General features: G+C 38.1%; 2 protein-coding genes across 4 annotated transcripts in view; one reads left to right on the top strand and one right to left on the bottom strand.

The window, feature by feature from the left end:
* RASSF9 (Ras association domain family member 9) overlaps positions 1 to 213 on the bottom strand; it is a 33,150-nt gene extending 32,937 nt beyond the window's left edge. The window contains exon 1 of one of the 3 annotated variants that reach the window (XM_060165520.1): positions 42 to 213. The gene's annotated coding sequence lies outside the window, so the exon portion shown is untranslated. The remainder of the gene's footprint in view (positions 1 to 41) is intronic. The other 2 variants (XM_060165521.1, XM_060165522.1) reach the window with 2 other exon arrangements.
* The window catches only part of NTS (neurotensin), a 400,777-nt gene that overhangs the window by 363,778 nt on the left and 20,705 nt on the right, over positions 1 to 16,294 (top strand). The gene's annotated exons all lie outside the window — the stretch shown is intronic.

The following is a 16,294-nucleotide window of genomic DNA, read 5'->3' as shown; positions in this document are numbered from 1 at the left end:
AGGGTGAAGTGAACACACATAAAAGATTTAAAAGTAAATACCTCCACCTCCCATCCAGCTCCAGTCTGTGAAAAGTAATCTGACGGAGGCAAGCAGGAGTGAGGGCCAAGAAGTCTTTGCCCAGCGATTCGACACAAAAATCCCCCGCCCGGGGTGTCAGTGCGGTAACATACATCGAGGAGCGAAGCTGGAGGCTGGATCGAGGGAGACTCCCAGACCCCTGAGGAATCTGAGCCCCGAGTTTCCCCCAACTCCGTCTCTCTACTCCCAGACCCCTGAGGAATCTGAGCCCCGAGTTTCCCCCAACTCCGTCTCTCTACTCTTCAAGGTCATCTTCCAAAAGCTGGAGGACCTGAAGGACCAAAGGGCTCCAGGGCTGAATGATCACAGCACTGGCACAGGAACCAGACACGGTTTGGGGTCCCGACCCCGCCGCATCTTTGGCACTTACTGGCCCTTTTAGACCACGGGAGTTTGAACGAAGAGCCAACTGTTGGCTCTCGCCCCTCGAGTAGTAAATTGAGAAAGGACGCGCCGCGAGGACTTCAGGGAACTGAAGTGTGCAGGTCGAGGGGCTGGCTGACATCACCTAGTCTCACGTGATCTCGAACCCTGGCCCACGGCAGCCCCGGCAGAGTTGGGCGAGCGCACGCGGGTGCGGGCGGCAGCGAGCAGCGCGGGAGGAACTCCCCTGCCCCGCGACGCCGTGGGAAAGCGCTGTCCAAGGGCGAGGCCCTGCAGAAACTTCCCAAGACATTTTTTCTAGGATTCCGTTTCCACTCCCCTCCTCCGACTCCCCTCTCTTCTGCCCCCGTCCGCTCGCCCCAACTCCTGCCCGCCCCAGGCCCTGCCTGCTGCGCTTCTAATCTTGGGCTTCCGTAGCAGAGGGAGGGAGGGAAAAGAAACTGTGGCTTCACTCTGAATACCACTTCAGGACAGGGGATCTCTGGACCACTAGAAACACGAAAGGCTCAGACTTTCTTTGGGAGCACACCCTCCACCCTCAACAAAAGCAAGCAAAAAAAGTGACCTCAAAGGTTTCTATAATTTTTATATGTCCTGATTTATGCAGAATTATACAGAGCTCAAAAAAATCATTTTTCCAAAGTTTACTAGCATAACTCTTCTCTAGTCCTCTATACTGTATACACATATATGTATTTTATATAACATTATTATCTAAAATTTGTTGTTTATTGTTTGTAATTGTACATAAATATTATATATAAGCCATATATATATCCCTAACTGTTAGAAATTAGCCAATTTATTACAATAGCCAGAGCTTTAATTCAGTTACCTTTTTTCTACTCCTGGAAGATAGGATAATTTTTTTAAAAAATAGTCATCTTTTAAATGGATCTGTGGTAGTGGTACCAGAGAAAACCTTTAAAATACTGAAAGTCGTAAGCAGTAATGACATGTTTTGTTTTATATGTTTATATATATATATACATATATACATGTATGTGTGTATATATATATATATCTCACATATACATACACACTTTACATGCAGCGTAAATAAAACCATATTTAGGGTGTACTTCAGTTTCAGTTCTTGACTTTATTTTACAAGCACATCACAAAAAATCATTTAAACTATCATGGAAACTTGCCCAGTTATTCTAAGTTGTTCAAAATAGAATCCCCTAAAGCTATACTGCTTGCTTATTAATATGATGGCTGCAGCCAATTTGCAAAGAATGTTGCATTTACAAATATCCCTGTATTTCCTGTAGTTTTGGTTCTCCACCCTTATTAACATTATTTGTATATGTAGTTTTCATATAAAACAATTTTTAATAGAGGAGTTTAATGGAACAAAAGGAAACAACATTACTTCTTTACTAGCATAATCTTATGCTGAGTTTCAAGTTCGCACAAATGAACCTCATTTAGGATGTTATTATTCCTCACATAAAATATTCTATTAATACTATTTGTGACAAGCTCTTTGATGTGTAAGAATTAAATATCTCTCAGATATTAAAAGCTGAAAGGAATCAAAAACATGGGCACTAATATCTAAATAGAAAAGTAAGCAAGTAACAATTTGAAAAGAAAATAACAAAACCATGTTTAAAAAAAAACTAGTAACCAGATATTGTATAGGTAAATTGAAATGAGATTTTATTTTGCATCTACCAAATTGCCTGATTTTTAAAATGATGATTCTCAGCTCTGTCAGTATGATGGTCAGAGTAGTGTTGACACATAGTATTAGACAAGGAACTGGCTATTTTTCTTTACAGGGTAGAAAGTAGGTAAAAAATTATCTCAAAGTGAAAATAAGGCAAACTAATGACTGCATGTCCTTTCAGTGATATAATGGAGCCTTGTCTAATAGTTCTTCCCAAAGATAATCCAGTCCCCTGGCAGAATGCAATTTTTTAAACTTACTATTTACTACTGATTAGGCCCAGACTCTGTGAAATTTAGGTTTAAGTTGTGTTTTAAGAAAAAGGAAAGATGCAAGTAGAAAGATAACTCAAAAGGTTATAGTTTTATTGCACTGTAGGACATCAACCAATTTTACATCTAACTTAGTTTTATTTCAGCCTTCTGTCTTTAATTCACTAACTATATATAGCAGTCTTCCCTATCCTCTTTTGGGCCAGTTTTACAATTCTGCTGAGTTCCTCATTAATAAGTCAATCTTTGACACTTGCCCACTATATATTTGTATGAGATTCATAATAGCAGTTTTTTGAAAATTATACTTTGAAAAACTCTGAGCATGCATCTGTCCTTTTCTGAACCAATAGGAAATCTTCATAGAAGAAAGATGGTTACTTATCTGTACAATCCCTATCTTTCCCTATGTGTAAAATGTGTTTTGATGGCAGAAAATAGAATGTTCTTTCAATCATCTCTAAGTATACAGCTGAGCCAAAATAAATAGAAAAGGTATATTTCCTTACATATTTAAATTAACATGAAAAATCAACAGGGAAGATGGTACATTATACTTGATAATAAAAGAATGAATATTCTCCTCAATCAAATGAACATTATTTAATCTGTGGTTGAGGTGTTTTCAGAAGCTAAACAGTGTTACAACATGTATTCTGATAGAAAGTCCTGTTTTTGAAGGAGGTATAACAGACAAATGTATCAATTTTTTGTCTAGTTCATTCATAACCTCTCTCATATTAGGAAGTTGTTGGTTTTTTGTTTATTTTTTGCTGCACCACGCAGCATGTGGGGTCTTATTTCCCCGACCAGATATCAAACCCATACTCCCTGCAGTGGAAGCACGTGGAGTCCTAACCACTGGACAGCCAGGGAATTCCCTAGGAAATCTTTTTTAAATCGAATTTTTCCAGTGTTATTGAGATATAATTGACATACATCACTGTATAAGTTTAAGGTGTACAGCGTAATGACTTACATATATTGTGAAATGATTCTTGCAATAGGTTTAGCCAGCATCCATCATCTCATAGATACAATAAAAAGAGAAAGCAAAAAAGAAAAACAAATTTTTCTTTTTTGTGATTAGAAGTCAGGATTTACTCTCTTAACGTTAATATACATTATATACCTGTGTTAACTATAGTCATCATGCTGTTCATTACATCCCTAGTCTTATTTATCTTGTAACTGGAAGTTTGTACCGCCTACCTCCAATTCCCCCTCCCCCCAACCCCATCCTGACTTCTAGTGACCACACTCAAGACATTTTATTATATGAACTTTTCTGACTTTTAGCTTTAGCACATATGACTTCACTAAAAGGGTAGCAGATATAAGTATAGGGGTTAAGAGCATGAGTTTTGTAGCCACAGAGATCTACGTCATAGTAAAGATCCTAGCCACTTCCTAGTAAAGATCTTGGATAAATTACTTGATGTGTCTGAGCCTCAGATTTCTGATAATAATAATGCATTCTCAGTTTTCATTAGATGTAAGTTTAGGAGAATTTTAACTTTTTAAAAAAATACTGTCTTGTACAGATGTGTTGTATTCTCATTACTAGAAATTTACTCTTCACATTTTAATGATTAAATTGGCTTACTGGTGTAATTATCATACACATCTGTGCTGGTAAGAGCCAGTTTTCCCCAGGGCCTGCACGAAAAAAATAGCAGAGCTGAGGTTCTAGATCTTGGATTACACACAGGTACTTGACTCTGAGCCAGTTTATCACCACTCATATGGTAATCTGTGAGGAAATAACATACTACAGAGCTTGTTATAATCAATCAGTTTATCTGATTTACTGAAAACCCCATTTTCAATTAAGGGGAAAAGAGTAAGATAGAGAACCTGTTTTGTTTGGACAACAAATAACTCAGAAATAATTAAAACTGGCCAGAAGAGTGGAATCCAAACTTGAATGAGAATCTTTGGACAATCAAGATGTGGCAAAAGGGCACCATGTAGAACAGAGCTGTTTATAGCAAAAGGTAGAAAATCTCAAAAAAGTTAGTGGAGGATACGGTTAAACTGAATTCCAGAGCTATTATTTTTATTCCAATGAGTGTCTATCTTCTAAAGTTCTTTCCTATCTTAAGATTGCTCATGGAAATAGAAAACATGTCTAAAGAGTGGAACAGATGTATTTTTTGGTCACAGAACCTTTTAAATAATGAATGTAGGTGTCATGGGTTATGAAATAACCTCTCTAAAAGTTTTGAGCAAGGAAGAGATAACAATTTTGAATGGTTTAGGAAAAGCCCAGAAGCAGAGATCCCCTTTCAGCTCTAGGATTCTATTACTGGCAGTACTCTTTTGATTCTCCAAAAAAAAGTTTAGAATGGCCGTCTAAGCTTTTGTAGGATTTACGTAATCATGTCTAATTAGTCATCCAGCTAATAGGTGGCTCCAAGCTTTTAATTAGTTAAACAGTATTTGAATAGCTGGCTGGTTGGGGGTTGGCCAGATACCTGTGTCCTAAATAAAAGGCCAAATTTCTTCACTTGGTAGCCGTGGCTATTATTAACTCTAAATGAGATAAAGTGACAAATCCATATAAGGAAGGCTGCTACTAGTAATTGCTCAACTTCATGGGACTTCCCTGGTGGCACAGTGGTTAAGAATCTGCCTACCAATGCAGGGGACATGAATTCGATCCCTGGTCCGCGAAGATCCCACATGCCACAGAGCAGCTAAGCCCGTGCGCCACAACTACTGAGCCCACGTGCTGCAACTACTGAGCCTCTGTGCCTAGAGCTCATGCTCTGCAACAAGAGAAGCCACTGCAATGAGAAGCCCGCACACCGCAACAAAGAAAGCCCATGCTCAGTAATGAGGATCCAAAGCAGCCAAAAATTTTTTAAAAAATCGCTCAACTTCGAAGAAAGTGTGAAACAAAGATACTTTAATAAAATGTGTGCATATGAATATATAAACACCCTCAAATATACATTCACCTGCTATATGAAATAATAGAGTTATAATGTGTTTTGGTGCTTTATGCAAAGCATTTTCATGTCTGATATCTGATTCCACTATGGTCAGCAGAAGAGAAAATATTATTTTAGTTTTCTTAATAAGAAAACTGAGGCGTAGAGCCATGTGATGATTTAACTATTACTCAAAACAAAGAACAAACTGGAATCAAAGATGACTTTAGGGCTTCCCTGGTGGTGCAGTGGTTGAGAGTCCGCCTGCCGATGCAGGGGACACGGGTTCGTGCCCCAGTCGGGGAAGATCCCACATGCCGCGGAGCGGCTGGGCCCGTGAGCCATGGCCACTGAGCCTGCGCGTCCGGAGCCTGTGCTCTGCAATGGGAGAGGCCACGACAGTGAGAGGCCCGCGTACCGCAAAAAAAAAAAAAGGATGACTTTAGTGTAGGTAAGAATCATAGATACCCTCTATTTCAATTGTCTCATTATGTAAATAAAGAAGACAAGACTCAGATATAAATGCACTTGCTCAAAAACATATGTTAGCATGAAGTAGAACCAAGAACAGACCTTGTTGGCTATATTAATAACTCAGATATACCTTTTCAATTAACATTAAAATAGAACAAAATAAAAAATATAGAGCCTAACATGGACCTTAGAATTCATCCATGCAAGGACTCATTTTACTGCCAAGGACTCTAAGTGCAAAAGAGAATAAATTAATTTCCATACTTCATGCAATATTAGGCTTGAAACTCTGTTCTCCCAGTTCAGTATTCTTTTAAAATTATATAACTGTATGTGCTTAATCTATTTGCAAGCATTTAAATGACTTGGGTTCAAATCTCACAGGCCTAAACTACATCTATTTCACAGTTTATAAAGAAAGAAAATAGTTTTAATCCAGTGACAAGAATTTTCATGTGCCCTTGAAGCACTAGCAGAGTTTTTCTTGAAAAAATAGTGTCTTATAGAGATATATGTTATGCTTATTACTAGAAATTTACTCTTCAAATTTTAACGTGTCAAAGACAATAATTTTGAAATTCAGAACTCTCTTAGTAAATATGAAATGGAATGGATAAGAAAAGGTGATACCATATGTTTCCAGTCAGGATATTAAACACCACTTTAGATCGTTCAAGCCAAGCAAGATTTGATGCAGCGAATTGTTTACAAGGGTGTTAAAAAGAATGGAGAAACATAAGCAGAATACCAAGAAGCTGCTACCGTGCTTGTGCTGAAACCCATGAGCCAGCAACGGCTTCTCAGCTGTTGGAGAAACTTCTTCAGCCTTCCACTACTGTTACAACTATTCCAGGTGAAAACCCTGAAGTGTGCACTCCAACAGTGCTGGGTCAGCATTTGCAAATCTCTCAGCTCCTCCCACTTTCCAAACTTCTGTCCGTATTTCTCAATGTGAGGACTTAAGAGAAAGTTGGCACTGAAGCCACTAGCTTGGCAAAGCAGCTCAGAAATATAGTTTGTATGCGTCTAACCCTGTCAGCACAGGGGGAAATAGAGAATGATATGGAGTCAAGAACAATTAAATCATACACAGTTTGACATTTGGTAAATAGTTTTTCAGTGTAGAGCTACCTGGAAGATTATAGAGATAAAAGACATGCTTTCTGTGTATGAACTAAATGGGGGAGAAAAATAATTCAGGAACGTGGTATGTATGTCTAAAAGAGAGAGGCTGAGTAAAGTGTCAGACTGTTGCTATGTCCCATCTTATGACTGATGTAAACAGAAAACTGTAACAGTGGGTGCTCAAGACTTGGTTCCTACTGGTAATAAAAGCTCCCAGCCAATATTCCCTTCCTTTCGGGAAGGCTCAAAAGCTCTAAGAGAGAGAATTCTTGTCATGTAATATAATTTCCTAACTAACCTAAATGGATAGAATCCATACCTAATGTGATTATCATGAAAATTAATGTAGTAACAGAGATAACGTTCCAAGTCCATTACACATGGTCAATAAAAGTCAGCTCCATCACCCTGCAGGCCCTACCACTTGGGGTGTGTATGATTCAGGCTAAAATTATGCTCTTGGTTGGATTGTTCTAGACAGAATTGGAATCACCTCTTCTTTTCTTACTTCCTCAACTATTCACACATGAAATTGCTAGAATTATTACTTGTGAAAAATTTAAGTTGGTTGTCAATCTTCAGGTCTGACTGGGTTATAGATATTATCAGTAAATATTAAAAAAGAGTTTACATTTGTATTGCTGAATACAGGAAATAATTAGAATATCCTTCAATTCAGAGCATTTAAAAAATGTTACAAAGAGCAATCATTTATTGGTTTAAGACTCTGGAGTTTGCCTCAAATATTACTAATACCCAAAATAAAAGCCTGAAATCTGGTTTCTCCTTTGAAATGCATTATGTGAGCGATTCGAATTAATCTGTGGTAATTTTCAGAGAATATTATGGAATGACAAATCTTGATTTTTAACAAAGGTTTAAAATATTTAAATTATTAATGTTAAAAAAGATACAAACATACTAATACATTTGCTGATCAGTATTTCTTACCATTTATGTTTGGCTCATGTTTAACAAGCACGTTGAATTGAGGCTAATTAGTTCTTTGATAAAATAAATGTTTATTGGGCACCTAGAGTATGCAAGACACTGAATTAAAAGTCTACTATTCAGAGATGAGAAGGCACAGTTCTGGTTTTCAAAGAGCTTGAGTTGAATGGGAAAAGCAATTGTAATATAAAGCATCGTTCCTTGAATAGAGCTATGCATAAAGCACAGTGGTGATATGGGAGAGAAGCAATTCAATCTATTAAGGCAAGCTGAGGAAAATCATAATAACTCTGAGAACTAGGTATTATTATTGCCATTTTATGAATGTTAGCAATAATGGCTTAGAATTATAATACAATCACTTACATAATCTTTGGAAAAATTTTCCTTAATTGATACTTAATAGATAGTTTACTAAGTAGATTTGGGAATGTTTCCTTTTTGAACTTAGTGAAGACTTTGTGAATGTAATTTTAATTTACCGCTATCAACCATCTTTCTTTATGATGTGGAGAACATGTTAGCCTCATATGTATCAAAACACCAGTACCAATTGTTATGGACTGAATGGTGTCTTCCCCAAATTAATAAATTGAAGCTCTAACCCCCAATGTGACTGTATTCAAACAGGGCATTTAGGGAATCATCTAAATGAGGTTAAATGAGGTAATAAGAGTAGGGCCCTAATCCCATAGGGCTGGTGTCCTTATAAGAAGAGAAAGAGACACCAGCGCTCTCTCACTCTACAGGCACGGAGAGGAAAGGTCACGAGGACACAGAGAGAAGGTAGCTGTTTACAAATCAGGATGAGTGTCCTCACCAGAAACAGAATTTACCAGCACTTTGATTTTGAACTTCTAGCTTCCAGAACTCTGAGAAAATGAATTTCTGTTGCTTAAGTGGCCCAGTCTATGGTATTTTGTTATGACAGCCCAAGTAGACTCAGACACCAATAATATGAAGCTGATGAACTTGGACTAATTTTCCTTGGGGAAGAACAAACCAGTACCTTTTTTCCCTTGGAAAAAAGCCACCTCCTTTAATACCCACTGTGTTCTGGTAGTAGAGGTGGGTGAGTTTGCACCTGGATCTGGGAACCTCCTGGGAAGCTCAGGGGTCTCAGTACACATCTTCCCCTTGAGATTTAATGTTATAGAATTTCTCAGTGAATAAAAGTGCCATCTTGGACTGAAAGGCTACCCGGGTTGCCAAAGGTGATTCGAGTCCAACTGGGAGGAAGTTTGCAGGTTGCATGTTTCTCACTAGGGTTCTACAGAAAAACCTGTAGTCTGTGAGGGAGGACTTATCTGCACTTGCTTGTTAGGGCAGTGGGCACAGATCCGACTTTGTGGTTCCAGTTTTTGAGATTGAAACCTTGTGAGAGCCATAGAACAAGGGCAGCTAAAAAACTAGAACTGCAAGTAAGCTGTTCACATTTGCAAAATTTCCTTCCCAGTATTCTCTGTAAGCAGGACTGCTTTGTTTTTACAAAGAAGGAAGGAAGTAAAGGAAAGAGGGAGAGGTGGTGGTATTAGATTTCCTGATAAATATAGGCATTTACTCAAGTGATTGATGGGAGAAATATATTTAAAAATGTGACTCTATTGCTACTCCAATCTAGTGGCTTAGAGCTTGTAGATTTTTCACATGTAACAGAGCCTTAAAACTACAATTCAAAAAAAAAATTGTCATTCTTATAAACAGGCAATTCACAGAAAGATTAAAGGAGCTCACTGTTGAAGTGTTAAAAATATGTCCACAGATTCTTTGATGCTCCTCCTTTCAATAGGTGAAAGCTTAATCCCACCTCCCCCTTGTGTGTTGACAGGTCTGGTGACACTCTTCTAACGAACAGCAGTAGGTTCAACTTAGTGACTTCCTTCTAACAAATAATGGCAGAAGTGATGGTGTGTCATTTGCAACATTAGGTTATAAAAAGGCTGTATCTTCTATCTTGCTCTGGGGTAAGTCATGTTGTGAGCAGCCCTCTAGAAAGGCCCACATGATGATAAATTGAAGGCTTCAGCCAGTGGCCACATGGGTGAGCTCAGAAGCAGATGACACCCACCCCTTTCAGAGATTACAGCCCTGGCCAATAGCTTGACTGAAACCTTATGAGAGATCTTGAGACACAAATTTCAGATTCTTGACTCTTAAAACTGTCCGAGTTAATAAAGGTTTTTAGCTGCTAAGTTTTGGGGTAAATTCTTAAACAGAGTACTTGTCTACTGATCACAGTTCCAACATATGGGGGAGGGGGAGTTGCCCGCACACCACCAAGCAATGCTCCAGGCAGATACCAGCTGGGTGTCCTAACATTTTAACTCAATTCTGACACATCTACCCAGAGATAGCATTGGATTCCACAGGTTAAGGGTTTAGTCCTACGAGACTCCACTGACCCCTCACTTCAGGCTCCAGATACAAACCCAGGGTGTCACCTATCCTTTTGATGAACAGCCTGTAAATCAGAGGTTCCCACAACCCCCTTCTTGGGTTTGATTAATTTTTTAGAGTGCTCAGAGAAACAATTTTACTTACTAAATGACTGGTTTATTATAAAAGGTTATAACTCAGGATCAGCCAGGTAGAAGAGAGTATAGGGAAAAGTATGGGGAAAGGGCGCAGTTTCCATGCCCTCTCAGAGTGCTCAACTCTCCCCACATTGCCAAGTGTCCACCAATGCAGATGCTCTCTGAACCTCATCCTTTAAAGATTTTCTGGAGGCTTTCTTACATAGGCATGAATGATTCATGGTGACTGAACTCAGTCTCCAGCCCCTCTCCCCTCCCTGGAGGTGGTAGAGGCCAGGAGACTGAAAGGTCCAACCCTTAAAACAAATGGTTGGTTATCCTGGCAGCCAGCCCCCCATCCTTCAGTGGGGGTCCAAAATTCACCTCGTTTATGTTAAAAAAGGCAGACATCTTTACCATTCTCACTTAGTAAATTCAAGGGTTTTAGGACCTCTGAGCCAGAAATGGGGACAAAGGCCAAATATATATTTCTTATTATAAATCACACTATTACACAGAGTTAAACAATTATTATAATCAGACTTACTAGATACCAGAGAAATGCTGAATAAAACAACAAAGTCAAGTACCTTCTTAAACATTAGACTGGCCAAATTTTAAAAATAATAATTCCCAGTATTTTCCAGGGCATACACTTTTTATGGGTATTCAATCAAAATGCTCTGTTTGGGGAATAATTTTGGGTGCAGTGGTTAAGAATCCACCTGCCAATGCAGGGGACAAGAGTTGGAGCCCTAGTCTGGGAAGATTCCCCCATGCCGCGAGCAACTAAGCCCGTGTGCCACAACTACTGAGCCTGTGCTCTAGAACTCACAAGCCATAACTACTGAGCCCGCGAGCCACAACTACTGAAGCCCACACAGCTAGAGCCCGTGCTCCGCAACAAGAGAAGCCACCGCAGTGAGCAGCCCGTGCACTACAACAAAGAGTAGACCCGACTCCCCGCAACTAGAGAAAGCCTGTGTGCAGCGACAAAGACCCAACACAGCCAAAAATAAATAAAATAAATTTATATAAAAAAAATTATGTAATAACCTCTGTGGGAAAAAGAATGGATATATGTATAACTGAATCACTTTGCTATACACCTGAAACTAACACAACATTGTAAATCAACTATACTCCAGCATAAAACAAAACTTAAATTTTAAAAAAGAAGAAATATAAATAATCACTCCATTTATAGACAACCCTATTAAAAGTAATGTTAGAGCTATATACAGTTTGATGAAATGATATCAGAAATTATTTTCCTTCAAGTTAAGCTACATATTAAAGATTGCTAAGGAAGATACCTGAAGTTGTTAACAGGTGGTGCTAACGAATACAGTGGCCTGGACTACTCTAGCAGATTGGAACTATGTGAAACGTGGGTCCATTAATTCTAAATTTTATGATTTTTTTTCAAGAGAATCCATGAAAATTTGATTTTTTTTAAATGTGAAATCTTGCCATATTAAACACATAATAAATTAAATTTTTTAAGATGCTAAAGCCAAATATAATATTTCTGAATGCAAACACCACCCACAGTGTTCCAGATCGAGATCACCCTATAAATGAACAATAATGGATCAAGGAGATCCATAATAATGGATTAAGGAGATTAAAACTACCTGAAAAACTTCACTGAAACTTTATTGAATTCATTATCATATCTAAAAAAATAATATCTTTGTCAAAGAGACAGTAGCCAGCCACTGAAACACAGAAAAGTAGAAAGAAAGAAATGTGTCCTCAATACAGGTACTGCCCATCCCAAGAATCAATATATCAGATCTTGATATATTGGACTCTGTATTGCCCTGTAGCAGAGCAGTTGAGGACTTGGGGTCTTGCGCCAGACTCCATGTGTTTGAATCCCAGCTCTACCACTTACTAGGTACTCAATCTTTCTGTGACACAGTACCTCTATTTGTAAAACAGGGATTATAACTGTATGTACCACACTGAAATGCTGTGAGAAAGTAATGGCTGAATAAATATTAGCTATTATTACTGTGGAGGTGAAGTATTAGATTACCAGAGACTGGTGCCAGAAACCATTCTTATCATTTAATCTTTGTGCTGATTTCATTCTCACAAAGCAATTGCTGATTATAATAGACTTGTGTAAAATGAAAGAATGCCTTGGTCTGAGGGTGTAAGAGCAGACACTGGGGTAGTTAGAGACCTTAGTATAAATTAAGAGATTGCTATTCTGATTAAAGTACTTTACTCTCGGTAAGTTCAGTTATCGTGAATTAAGTTGCCTAGGATTTGATTATATCTAGAACTAAGACATGATTATTTTTCTGGATCCTAAACCATGGTGAATTCACGAAGACAGACACCAACCAAAGAGAACTCTTGGCATCTAGGCAGTTGGAATGTTCTTTTTTTCACCGTGAGATTTTTCTTTCAGACTTTCTGTCTTAAAACTGTAATAAAAAAAATTATGTCTCTCTTACTCATTGTTTAATTCCCAATCTTTAGCACAGTGTTTGACAAAAAGTCAATGTTCAATAAATATAAGTGATTGAATGAATGAATTTGAAATGAATCAACAATCGAAAAACAGATTGCTTTGCATCAGGTTGTTTGTTGCCATTTACCTTGTTTCAATCGAAGTGTTACTTAGAGAATTACTTCTGGTTCATTGATGGTCCCTTTTAGTTGAGTTCCAAGTATTGAATATTGTGCTGTGTCTTTTACAATTGGAGCAGGAGTTGGAGAGTGGAAAATGAGAAGTGGAAGAAAGGAAAAGCAACTAGCTATTTGAGAGAACATCTTTCATTCATTTGAGGGTAAGGGATTGCAGGAATGAGGTATATACACAGTCAGTTCTGGACACAGCAGAGTAATGAATATCAGGTTTATCTTCCTGACATAAAAATCAACAAAATAGGATAAAATATATGAAACAACTCTTTTCAGGCTTTGGAAAAAACACAGCATGTAACTATAATTCCTGAAAGAACGATAACTCCTGAGCTGAGTCCCACATTTACTCTGGTTTTCTGCCTGGGAACGTCTCAAACTGCTGCACAGGGATGAAGAGCCTCCAAAGAAGGCAGCAAACCTGCCGGCCAAAGAAAACAGCGATTCTATTTTGTTGCTGCTGAGGCTGCTGTCTTCCATGGCACAGGGTAGCAGAGATGAGGGAGTTGCACAGAGGAGCCTCAGAAATCTGCATAGTGGCCCCTCCAGATATCTGACTAAACAAACACATGGCAATGATGTACAAGACTTGACTCCACACACCAGGCAGAGAATAATTGTTGGGAGAATGAGAGCAGAACAGAGATTCTGGAAGTAGCCAGATGCTAGAAGAAATCGGATTTCCAAACTGCTAGAGTGAAGAATCTTCAGAAAGGCCACCCCTTGAGAATAAGAACTGTGCCTGAGAGCAGTGGTCCCTCCAATCTGGTCCGCAGAACAGCAGCCTTAGCATCACCTGGGAACTCGTTGGAAATGCTGATTCTCTGACACCAACCTGATCTACAAAATCAGGAACTCATCAGGTGGGATCCAGCACTCTGTGAATCAAAGAAAAATCAACAAGGAAATTAGAAAATGTTTTTAAATGAATGGTAATGAAAATACAACTTAATCAGAATTAGTGAAAAACAGCTAAAACCACGATCTGATAAGATTTATGTATTTAAATGTTTATATTTGAAAAAAAGAAGAGGTCTGAAATTAACGTCCTCAGCCTAACCTTAAAAAGAAAGAAAAGGAAGAATAATTTAAACCAAAAGTAAGTGAAAGGAAACAATAACGGTAAGACTGAAAATCAATAAAATAAAGAACAAATGATGGAAAAAATTAAGGCCCAAAGTTGCTTTTTTGAAAAGTTGAATAAAAATGAAAAATATCTAACAAAATTGATCAAGAAAAAAGAAAAACACAAATAAGATCAACAATGAAAAAGAGAATGTTGCTGTAGAGCCTCCAAGCAATAAAACAATAATAAAGAAATATTATTGATACTAAAAAAGGTATATGAATAAGTCTGATAACTTAGATAATTTAGTAAGATTCATTGAAGGGCACTAATCACTAAAACAAGGAAAATTCAATCGGGTTGCATATACACATTTAAGAACCGTGAAATACTGAGGCAGCATCTCAAACTGGTATTGGGATCACGTTGTCAGAATTAGTAGACAACTTCCTATAATGATCATGATGAAAGACAATTATTGGGAAGTGTTGGTCTTAGCATTTATGTTCATTTAAACTGTTGGTTATCCATGCCTTAAATAGTCTGTGATACCCCCTCAGAATCTTGCAGACCCACATCAAAATAAGCATATGTCATCTTCCATGATTAGTTTAGATAAAATTAGACTGGTGGGAAAAAAATAGAACATATAAATAGAAGTAGATTTGTTTAAAAATAAAAGAATTTCAAAATTTAAATTTCTCACCAGGCCAAAGTGTTTTCTCTGATAGATTCTAACCAAAGTTAAAACAATAGTACCAATCTTATACAAATTTTTCAGAAGATATAAGAGGGAAGATCACTCCCCACTTCATTTTATGAGACCAGAATAATCCCGATACCAAAATCAGTCAAGTATACTCCAAGAAAAGAAAAGCTACAGAACACTATCTCTCATGAAAAGATATGCAAAAATCCTTAACAAAGCACTAGCAAAACACATACAACAATATATAAAAAGGATAATATGACAAGACATAGCAAGGTTCATCCCAGTAACAAAATGTTGGTTTATTATTTTAAAAAATGAGTACAAATACTCATCACATTAATAGAAAGAAAGAGAAAAATTCATATGATATCTTAATAGATGTGGGAAAGTACTTGACAAAATTGAGCACCCATTCATGATAAAAACTTACAGCAAACTAGGAACAGCAGACACTCACCAAAAAGTACATAATGTTTGATTACCTTTATATGAAGATCAAAAATAGGCAAAATTAAGTGTTTACCTGTGATGTCACAGAAATTTACTGGGGATGTGTATGAGAAAATTTTCTGGTATGAAGGAAACAATCTTCATCTTTATTGGGTTTTGAGTAACACAAGTTCAAACTTTTGTCAAAACTCATCAACCTTTACATTTAGGATCTATGCCTTTCACTGTATGTAAACTATACCTCAATTAAAAACAAGCCACAGGGCTTCCCTGGTGGTGGTGCAGTGGTTGAGAGTCCGCCTGCCGATGCAGGGGACAAGGGATCGTGCCCTGGTCCGGGAAGATCCCACATGCCGCGGAGCGGCTGGGCCCGTGAGCCATGGCCGCTGAGCCTGCGCGTCCGGAGCCTGTGCTCCGCAATGGGAGAGGCCACAACAGTGAGAGGCCCGCGTACCGCAAAAAAAAAACAAGCCACAGGAGGACAAAAGTTATATATTGGACTACCATTAAAACAAAAGAGGGAAAGAACTGGAATGATTTTTAAAAGATTAAAGTATGTGAATACAAAGTAGAAAGTCAGGAGAAATAATAAATGAAGGGCTTCCCTAGTGGCACAGTGGTTAAGAATCTGCCTGCCAATGCAGGGGACATGGGTTTGAGCCCTGGTCCGGGAAGATCCCACATGTCGCGAAGCAACTAAGTCCGTGGGCCACAACTACTGAGCCCACATGCCACAACTACTGAAGTCCACACTCCTAGAGCCATGCTCCGCAACAAGAGAAGCCATTGCGAGAAGCCCGCACACTGCAACAAAGAGTAGCCCCCACTTGCTTCGACCAGAGAAAAGCCCACGCACAGCAACAAAGACCCAACACAACCAAAAACAATAAATAAATAAAATAAAATAATAAAATAAATAAATTTATAAAAAAAGAATAAATGGAAAGAGTGTGTGTAACTTATAATCAGATGCACAAGTTAAGATTTATTG

This window comes from Lagenorhynchus albirostris, chromosome 11 (genome assembly GCF_949774975.1).
Source record: "Lagenorhynchus albirostris chromosome 11, mLagAlb1.1, whole genome shotgun sequence".
NCBI classification, from domain to species: domain Eukaryota; kingdom Metazoa; phylum Chordata; class Mammalia; order Artiodactyla; family Delphinidae; genus Lagenorhynchus; species Lagenorhynchus albirostris.
The sequence above is the reverse complement of the archived record's forward strand: the minus strand, read 5'-3'. Positions and strand labels throughout refer to the sequence as shown.